We start from the raw sequence: 11,098 nt of genomic DNA on the forward strand, positions 1-11,098 counted from the left end.
ATCCTTTGGCCAAGAAGACTGAAGAATTTTTGCACAGACATGTTGCTGACTTAACATGGCAGTTGCCTATGTCCAGCGGAGGAAAATAAACTTTTCTTTTCTTTTCTTCTCTTTTCTTTTCTTTTCTTTTCTATTCTTTTGAAAGAAAGAGAAAGACAGAGAGAATAGGAGGGGCAGAGAGAGAGGGAGAGAAAGAGAATCCCAAGCAGGCTCTGCACTCAGTGAAGACCCGAACTCAGGGCTTGAACTCAACAAACTGTGAGATCACGACCAGAGACGAAATCAAGAGTCAGATGCTCAAGTGACTGAGCCACCCAGGCGCCCTGAACATTCTCCTTTTCTTCATCTATTGTTGGTCAGGCTTTCCTTGAAGCAAACAGTCACTAAGGGGCAGCGCGGCCACTTACAACACTACCAGGTTGGCTTGCCACACTTCTACAGATTCAGCCGAGAAGGAGACCACAGACCCAGTCTATTGAACAAAGAGCATAAACAAGAGCAGTGTGGCGTCAGCCACCTGCACCCCCTGTCCCACGGGCCCACGCCAAACCAGAAAGGCCAAGTGATGCGCAGCACAGGCAGTGGGTGCTGTTGCAGTCCACAATCACCCCACCAGAAAGAGTTGCTGTGGCTTCCTGGGAATATTTATTTCCTCTCACAAATTGGATTCTGGGGATGACATAATTCTCACCCACTTCAAATATGTGATACATGTCTCTCTCTGCTTCTTTTTAAGGTGTTAATGGGTTTTCACTGTGTGGCTGTTTCTATGCTCATATTTATACTCCATATTTGCTTTTTTAATAGTTGTTATTAAACATCACATCTGTGGGACCCTAGGAAAATAGTATAGGCATAGTCTAAAACAGATCAAGCAAAGTTTGCCTTTACTTTGGCCTCTACGTTTCAACTTTCAGGGCTCTCATGATGCTTACCAGTATCTAAATTTTATGTGTATCATTGGTAATAAAATTGCAGAACTAAAGTGCCCAACCTCTCCTCGGTCCTACAGTGCTTTCTGCAATTAGGAGAATCTTAAAACACACTGTAAGGGCAAGTGTGGTGGAAGGCCTTTTCTGGAAATGGGGTTAGCATGGCTGTAGAAGCTAGCATCCCCATGTAAACTTATCTCTTCGCTGTTAAATGCCATAAATTTTCATTAGGTGATCAACAGAAATGGCATGATTGCTCAGGAGCTCAACCCCGGTATTTAAATTTCTTCTCCTCAACTTTAATGAGGGCATATATCAGAGCAGTAGAGTGGGGTGACATTTACAACACTGCCACTCCATTCTGTGATTAGACACACATCGTTCAGAGGTTGGGCTTCAGACTAGTGGTAATTCCAACGTATTCTAAACAGCAGTCGTGGTAATTACAAAACTTACAATGAGAAATAACAAATAATATCTTGTTTTTCAACCTGCACTTCGATTAGCAGTAGCATCACATAGCTGGAAGTGTGGCAGGGGGTTCTGCTATATGTCGCTCCCTGAACACAGGAATGGGAGGGAGAGGAGGGCCTTCTGGCAGATGAAGAAATAGAGAAGAAATGCAGGAGTTGGGAGGACACCACAGGAAAAGATAAAAACCAAAGAACATAAGTATATTAATCAGGGTTCTCCTCAAAGCATTAAATAAAGTCTTGTTAAAAGATCAATCTGTGACCTTCATTTGTAAGTTTTGGTAAATTCATAAAGCTTGAGCCTCACTCAGCCTTTAGGTCAAGATATGTCCATGTGTCTTGATCCAAATTCCAGAAACAGGAGAAAATTCAGAATCTCAAGTGGGCTGTATGTTTTACCATGTAGCTATCAATGTTTCTTAGAACTCTAAGAAAACTGATCTATCCAAAGAAATTTTGTGATAACTGAGTTCTTTTTTTTTAAGTTTTTTTAAATCTTTATTTTTGAGAGGGAGAGAGACAGAGTGCAAACGGGGAGGAACAGAGACAGAGGGAGACACAAAATCCAAAGCAGGTTCCAGGCTCTGAGCTGTTAGCACAGAGCCAGACATGGAGCTTGAACTCATGAACCACAGATGTGGTTCACAGAGTTCATGACCTGAGCTGAAGTCAGATGCTTAACCGGCTGAGCCATCCAGGTGCCACTGTGATAACTGAGTTCTAACACTGTTTCATTCTATTGCTGGACATTTAGATCTAGACAAATTTCATCATAGTTGAGACAAAATTCTTTAAATTTGACAAATATTTCAACTGGTGATCCGTCAGGCAAAAGCCATGGCCAATCTTTGGACTGCCAGACAGGACCCTGTATGACAAATGGTACAACCTGGTGCCCCCAACTCTTGAGGCATGTGCTTAAGGGGCCGGCTGCTTAAGAGTTCACTTAAGTGAACTGCTACTCTATAAGGAACTCAGCCCTCTGGCTGCATCTGCTCTTTTCTACTTGGAATCATAGTTTCATTTTCTCATTGGCAGCCTTGTTTTCCTTTTCACCTGATGTGACAAATTCAGAGACTGTAGAAGGTCTTTTGCATTAAGCATGGTGTTTAAAGAGGTAGTAGGTGCTTAATTTATGATCACGGGTGCTAAAGATTCTTTTGTCTCGTTTGGTGGAAGCCTGATTTGAGAAACTGTCTCAGAACTGGCTGTGTTCAGGAGTCTGGGTCTTATGGGCAGATGCGTCTTCCTCTGTTACAGATTTCAGTGGCCTTCCCTGGTAGGTACCATAACATCATTTTGGAAGACTTCCATTTCTTCTTTTCCTTTGAACGTCTCCTGGTCATATCTGTTATAGGCAGCTGGGACAGGCTATTTGGTATACAACACGGGATCTACAGATACTATATTTGGGATCAGGTATATTTCATTCTTCTCTAGCCTTTACAGATTGAAGAATTGCAAAAGTATTCTTGGAAACAGTTTACTGTATTTCTGATCCTACCCCCAATTCTGCTGATGATATATCTTGGGCCATAGTTACCTCAACATCCCCCCAGAGCAGTCGTATCATCATCTACATCAATCTCGATTACAGATCTTTTCTTAGCCTTAACTTTGCAGCAATTTTTTTTCCCACTGACACAGCTTCAGACAAAGACTGATCTGTTCAGCTTGTACAATCCCTCCTTTTGGCCCCTCCAAACCAGCAGCCAATCTCTCTTTATCAAGGTCCACACATTCTTCATCTTCAGTTCATGGTTTCTTTGCTCCTCCTACAACATCCCCTCATTTTAACATGAGCACATCCCTGAGGACCTATTTCTAGGGGTGCCCTTCTGTCCATCCTTGCTGAAGTTAATGTTTCACCGTGAGTTATCCGAGAACATCTCCTCAGTCAGGGCCTCTAACCACAGCAATGGTTTCAGTAGCCTCAGTAGGGCATCAACAGTAGGATGCGAAAAGCACACATTGTTCAGTACGAATAAGGTAGAATCCAGCGTGCGATGTTCTCTGGTTTGCCTTCCTTTCTGGTCTCCCAGACTACGTAACTGATCTAGATGTTCTGGGGTTACTAGAATGCCTGACAGTCACTTTGTCTTCCTTCACAACAATCTCCTTTCTGGGTGCTGTGCTGTTGTACGATGGTGGGTACATGTGTCCCCCACCTCTCTGCCATCTCTGATAGCAAATGTGGCATCGGCCCCTCAAATCTCTGAGGACCCCACACTATAAGGCCTCATAAGGGCATATGAGATCATCTTAACTGGGCCTTTCCACCCTTAATGTCTTTTTTTGGTAATAGCTGGGTCCAGTGTGCACATCTACAATACGCATCCCCATCAAGAGGGATTTTCTTACAGTTTCACACTTATGTTCAAAATTGGCCCCCTGTTTTTTTTTTTCTTTACTGATAGTACTACTCAGTTGGTGAGGCTTTTAACCAGTCATTCTGCATTTTTCTCTTTCATTTCCACTCCATATCTAACCCAACCAGAAATCCTGTCTCTGGAAGATTTCTGTAATAATCCCCTAACTGGTTTTCCTATTTCTAGTTTCAGCCTCCTCCTCCTCCTTGCACCCCACACCTCCATCTAGTCTCCAAACTGCACCCAGAGCATTCTTTTAAAAGGCACATTGGATCGTGTCACTGTCTTGCAATAACCCTCCAGTCACATCACTGGCATTTAGAACCAACCCAGAGTTTTCTCTGGGACCTCCAAGCCCTGCATGATTGTGTCCCTGGCTATCTCTCTGAACCTAGTTCACAGACCTGACCCCTGGCTCACTCTGCTTATCACACTGCTTCTTTGCTGGTTCTTATATGCCAACTGAGGACCTGCCTCAGGTCCTTTGTTCTTGCTGTTCCCTTAGCCTGGAACGCTTCCTCTAGGCAGCTACTTCCTCAGTTTATCTGCTTTCCCGCTCAGAGTCACCTCTCCCCTTGAGAACCCTATCTGAAATATCACCCTCATCCCCTCACCCTCCTTTATTTTTCATTGTAGCATTTATGGTTATTCAGTATCATAGTATGTATTTCTTATTGATTTGTTTATGGTACCTGCCTAACAAACAAAGACCCCTGAGCACAGGCAGTCTGCTTTGTGGTCTGCAGGGTCCCCCTCACCTAAAAGGATACATATTTGTTGAATGAATGCTAGATGGGGAAACTGGAACTTAAGACAAACTATCCTTATTTTCCTGTTTTTTCCAGGACAATTTTGCCAAGGGTAAGGACAATCCACTGTGCAAGTAATGTGGGCATACATGATCAGAAATGGACCGTAATTTGAACTCAAGTCCTGTTGTATCCCTTTGTGGCTCCCTGTTGATGGCTGCAATAAAATTTTATAATGGTCTGCCCAAAGAATCTTAAAATTAAATTCTAAATGATTTCTTCCTAGTGTTTCTGCCCTGACCACACAGAGGGTCTGCAGGAGACGATGGACTAGAATAGCGTGTGCCCAAGCTGGAATTGGTACAGCAGCATCAATATCGTATTTGCTAACTCATGTTGCTAATGAGGACAGTTTTGGGGAGTTTCAATGACAGGCTCCTCATTTACTTCCTGAGCTGCATGTATAATGCTATCAGCCCCTGAAACAAGGTTGCTAACATCAGTGCATAAATCACTCTTCAAGTGAGCAAAGTAAATATGCTATGACTTCCGTTTACCCCATGTAACAGCAAATGAAGGAGAACATTTATTATTTACTTACTCTGGTTACATCAGCTTTTGAAATGGTTCTAGTTGAACTATAAAGCTCTACCAAATGTCTTGACTGACCTACCTAGTAGAGTGGGGAAACTTATAGTGGCAGACAGAAAACTTAGATTTGTCTCCATCACATGTGTAAGCTTGTGGGAGCAGTTTACATTCCTTCTGTTCCTTATAATAGTAGAGGATAGTACAGTTGAAATTTTCCAGAAAGCCCAGCATTTTCAGAAAACAACAACTATAATAGGATTTCCCTTTATTGAAAAAAGAAATAAGACAATTTAAAATATACGGAGAAAAAATGTTTGTGGGGGCACCTGGGTGGCTCAGTCGGTTGAGTGACCAGCTCTGGCTCTGGTCACAATCTCACAGTTTGTGAGTTCAAGCCCTACATCAGTCTCTCGCTGCTGTCAGCACAGAGCCTGCTTCTGATCCTCTGTCCTTGCCCTCTCTCTGCCCCTCCTTCACTCATGCTCTCTCTCTTCAAAGACAAGTAAAAACATGAAAAAAACCCCACATATTTGTGGAACAAGAATTGACTGTCTACAAATAAATGTATAGAATAAGGAGTTTCTCTAAAGTTCTGTTTCTATGCTTTTTGTAAATTTTCTGCATTTCTTCAGGCATATGCCACACATATTTACTGAGCACCTACTATGATCTGCGTACCTTGTTAAACAGAGCTAGGGATGTGCACTGTAGAGGACAGGCATGCATGTAAACATGTACTGTTTTTATAATTAAGTTAAAAGAATATATTCTCGGGGCGCCTGGGTGGCTCAGTCGGTTAAGCGTCCGACTTCAGCCAGGTCACGATCTCGCGGTCCGTGAGTTCGAGCCCCGCGTCGGTCTCTGGGCTGATGGCTCAGAGCCTGGAGCTTGTTTCCGATTCTGTGTCTCCCTCTCTCTCTGCCCCTCCCCCGTTCATGCTCTGTCTCTCTCTGTCCCAAAAATAAATAAACGTTGAAAAAAAAAAAGAATATATTCTCTCTGATCAAAATAATCTCTGTTTTCATAAAAGTTTGAGGAAAAAAATGGAAGAAAGAATTCTCAAAATTTCAAGGAAAATCTTATTGTTTATTCATTTTTTTTATTTTTAAAAATTTTTTTCAATATATGAAATTTATTGTCAAATTGGTTTGCATACAACACCCAGTGCTCATCCCAAAAGGTGCCCTCCTCAATACCCATCACTCACCCTCCCCTCCCTCCCACCCCCCATCAACCCTCAGTTTGTTGTCAGTTTTTAAGAGTCTCTTATGCTTTGGCTCTCTCCTACTCTAACCTCTTTTTTTTTTTTTTTCTCAAGGAAAATCTTATAAGCCAACAACTCATGACTAGATTGGTCGGGTTGCATCTACAGGGCTATTGTAGAATTGGATTGCACGAGTTTAGAAGTGTTTGCAGCTTTGGAAACTGGTCTCTGATGCTCCTAGTAGTATTTATTTTAGCTGTTTGTTTGTTTGTTTAAAACCTCTTTCAAAGGGTTATATGAACTTAATAACCTCTGTGTTGCTAAGGACCAGATAGGGGTCTAGCACACCACGGGTGTGGTGAGGCCAGAGCCCTCATGCCTTCTGGCGGAAATTCTCATTGTATATTTCTGGAAAGCAACTTGGAAAAATGCATTCTTCATCTCACACGTGGAAAAACTTTCTTAAGGTCTGGCCATACAAAAATTGAAGAAGACATTGATCTTGAAGTCTCCAGATTCTGTTTCTTAAAGATAATCTCCTCACACTTTCCTAGTGTTTAATATTCTCTGTTCACAGACAAATCTACTCCTTGGAAATCATTTTGAAACTGTGACTCACACCAAAGTTCAGGTGATTTAGGTATGTTTCTCCTTTCCCTAAGGCATTTGCCCTATCATGGCTCAACTCTTTAAACAAGGGGAATCACTTCTGAACTTCTTACTTTATCATGTTAATTGGAGATGTAGAGTACCTTTCAATTCTGACATTCTTTGCTTCTAAATGCACAGCTTAGTATTTGTGTGGATATTATGGGGCAGAAGGGAGGAAAAGCAGGGGGTGAAATTTTTTTGTGTGGAAGACCCTATTATCAGTTAGGGCGATTTTCCTTACAAGTAACAAAACACCTAACAGCATTTTATCCAATAAAGTCATTTAATTACCCATGTAACAAGAAGTCCAGAGATGTGAGTTTCCGGAGTGGGTCAGCAGCTCAACATGGCTAAGCCACTGAGTCAGTGTCTCTGATGGACTTGTCTTCCCATCATACCTTCCCAAAGGTCTGCAGCAGCTCCAAGCATCTTATCTTCACCTAAGTGTTCAAAGACAGAAGGGTTGTCCTCATGGGCCTTTCCCCCTTTATCTGATGGGAGACTGTCTCAAAGCTCCCCAGCAGACTTCTCTTATAGCACATTGGCCGGAGCTGGGTCATTTCCACCACCTGTAGTAGCAAGGAGTTGACAGACCAATCACAAGTTTTCCCTAGGGCTAGGCATATGGAGAACTGGAACAAATTGAGATTTTGTTAGCAAGGAAGCAAAGGAAAGTGTTGCTGGAAGGCAGTCAATAGTGTCTGCCACAACCTTGGAACCACATCACCAAGGAGCTACTCTGAGCAAATCTGTGACCATGCTCGAAAATGGCTAAGTCAGAAACCCGGGCTTTCTCTAGTCCCTTCCACCTTATAGTTCCTTCCTTGCAAATGTTCAGGTTAAGAGGGGAGAGGTGTGTGATGGAAACAGATGGTGATGTTCTAAATTAAAAGAGAAATGGGATGTTGTAGTGCTGTGTTCAACTTGTCTATTCTCAAAATTTTTTGTCACACAATTTTATTCTTTAACTTGAATTTATTCTGCTGAACATCTTCTGCAAACTTGCTATAAAAGCAATAGATTTTTTTTTTTTTTTTGGTCAGGCTGCTCTTTCACTGAAACAGTCCAGAGATGATTGTATTCACTTTTATTTTTTAAATCTCCACTTATCAAATACCAGTGTGCAAAAAACAACAACAACAACAACAACAACAAACAGATGGTATGATTTGAAGCTTCTTTTGTTGTATGCAGGCTAATGTTTTAAACATCATGTCAAAATTTGACTTGTAATTTTAAAATTGCTATTTTCCCAGGCTGAGCTTGGAATATCTTCAAATTTCTCCAACAGTGTCTCATGAAGGGAAAGCAAGATTTTTGCATGTGGGCAAATTCAAGAAAAGGACAAATGTTTAAAGGACACATTTTTTTTCAAATGAAAATTAAAATAGTTTTATTGAGGGGTACCTGGGTGGCTCAGTCAGTTAAGTGTCTGACTCTTGATTTCAGGTCAGGTCATGATCTCACAGTCCTGAGATCAAGCCCCCTGTTGGGCTCTGCTTTGGGCTCTGGCAGTGGGAGTGGAGCCCGCTTGGGATTCTCTCTCTCCCTCTCTCTCTCTCTGCCCCTTCCTCGCTGGCTCCCTCTCTCCCTCTCTAAATAAATAAATAAACAAACATTAAAAAAATAGTTTTATTGATTCTAATGTAGCAAAAACTTTCTATTTTTAGAACATATAGTACCTATTGCATCTAAAATGAATGTTAGTTTTCAAAATCTCACTTCTTTTTTAGTTATTAAAATACTGGTATCTTAACATCTTTGAAAAGAAACAAACAGATTCATCTTTCTAATCATTCATCTTTTATAGTTGGGTAGAGTTTAGAATTTATAAAATTTGTTCATACACACTATTTCATGTTATCTTTCAATTAACCTGCAAACAAATATTATTTTTCCCATTTATATATGAGGAGATTGGGGGTCAAAAAAATACCTTACCTAAGGTCAAAGAATGTTAGCTGTGGAGTTAGGGTTAAAATGAGGTTTTCTATCCATTGCAACTCTTACTAGTGCCTATCCTATGTCAAGAACCATTCTGACACTGGAAATAATAAAAGAATAACAATCATATCTAACATTTATCGAGTGCCAGGCACTATCCCAAATACTTACACGTGTTGTTACCTTTAATCTTGTCAACAAATCTATGAAATAGAAACTATTAAAATTCACTTTTTACAGATGTAGAAACAGAGGTCCCAAGACTTACATAAGGTCATCCAGATAGAAATAAGGAATTGTCACTTCTTAATCATTTAACAAGCACACACCTCTCTGTGTCTAGGTTGTAGTTACCTCCTCCATGGCTGGTCAGAGACTGATCTCTGCAAGACAGAGCCACCTTTGGAAGCATCGGCTGCCATGATATATGGCTGCTCTTTGCAGTACTGTTGCATTTGTTTCATGACCCTTAAGTTGCCATGATGCAAACCCAGCTCAAAGAAGTTAAGCAAAAGGGTTGTCTATTGACTCATAGAATCCAAGGGAGGGCTGAACAACCAAACCACCCACCCATGATAAGGGCAGGATGCTGCTGGTCGCGGGCGTTTCTGGAAACAGTAACTTCAGGGCTGGTTGAATGCTTGCCCTCTTTTTCTCTTATTTCTTTGTGCATGTTGGCATCATTCTTTCCTACTACCAATAGCTTTTTTTCAAATGGTAGAAATCCCAGTCACTGATACCTCATGAAATTCATCTTTTGACTTTCACCAACAGAGTCTGACTCTATTCGGTCTAGTTGGAAAAAATTCCACAGAAGGGCTCTGATTGGTCTGGCATATATAAGAAGCCACATGTGGACCATTCATATCATAAATGAACCCGTAAGAGTTGACACGTGCAGCTGGGCAGTGTGTGTGCTTTACAAGGGTGCCTACCCAAGGGGCATGTAGGGATTGAAACGAAGCCCATTCTCTGCTCACCAAGACAGTAGCCTGGGATAGGCATCATCCTAGAAGAAAAAATGCCCTTTGCTTCCTTCAGACAATGGGTTTTTCCAAGCTGGGTATCCACTGGGCTCAGCACTTTTATAAATGGAGGTATAATTGACATATAACATTATACTAGTTTCAGATGTTGTAATGATATTATATTTGTAATACTGTGAAATGATCACCCCAATAATTCTGTCACTATACATAGTTATGACAATAATTCTTTCTTGTGATAAGAACTTTTAAGATCTACTCTCTTAGCAACTTTCAAATATACAATACAGTATTATTAACTATAGTCACCATGCTGTATATTATATCCTCATCAGTTATTTATTTATTTATTTATTTATTTATTATTTTTTTATCTTACAGAGCACACAAGTGGGGGAGAGGGGCAGAGGGAGAGAGAAAAAGAGAGAGAGAGAGAGAGAGAGAGAGAGATGGGGAAAGAATCTTAAGCAGGCTCCATACTCAGTGTAGAGCCCAACATGGGGCTTGACCCCACCACCCTGGAATCACGACCTGGGTCGACATCAAGAGTCAGATGCTCAACCGGATGAGCCACCCAGGTGCTCCACAACTTATTTATTTTATAATTAGAAATGTGTGCCTTTGACACCCTTCACTCATTTCACCTCCCAACCCTCCATTTCTGGCAATCGCCAATCTGTTCTTTGTATCTATGAATGAACACCCACACACACAACTTTTTTTCCACATGGAGGCACTGATTAGGTTTGCGGTTACCCTGTGTAAAATATGACAGCTTCCGAGGAATGTAGATGGAGGAAGAAAAGGGAAGTGCTAATTTCAGAGAAAGAGGAGATGAGCAACAGAACACTGAAAGGGAATTTGAGCCACTTGCAGCGCTCAAAGTTTTCTTGCTTAGTAACACACAGTGAGTGGATTCTCTGTAGAAAACTGTTTCTACTTCACGTAAATTAAAAAAAAAAAAAAAAACAGTTCCACAATCAAGGCATGAAAAAATGATAAATAGAGGCTGTGAGGGGAACAAAACCCACTGCCATTTCAAGGTTTAATAGCACGTTGGGAAGCAGCTTGCTCCTCCCGGGCATTACACATCCTCTCTTTGAGGATGCAGAAGCTCTCTCACGGTGGATTCGACTAAACGATTTCATGGTTTTTATTGAAAAGACAGTCTGACATTTAATCGAGACGCCTGATGGTCT

The 11,098-nt window shown here is 41.3% G+C and overlaps 1 pseudogene; it reads right to left on the reverse strand.

The window, feature by feature from the left end:
* Positions 1-403: 403 nt before the first annotated feature.
* LOC113598548 (parafibromin-like) lies at positions 404-3,562 on the reverse strand (annotated as a pseudogene).
* Positions 3,563-11,098: the final 7,536 nt, after the last annotated feature.

This window comes from Acinonyx jubatus, chromosome B2 (genome assembly GCF_027475565.1).
Source record: "Acinonyx jubatus isolate Ajub_Pintada_27869175 chromosome B2, VMU_Ajub_asm_v1.0, whole genome shotgun sequence".
Classification (NCBI taxonomy): domain Eukaryota; kingdom Metazoa; phylum Chordata; class Mammalia; order Carnivora; family Felidae; genus Acinonyx; species Acinonyx jubatus.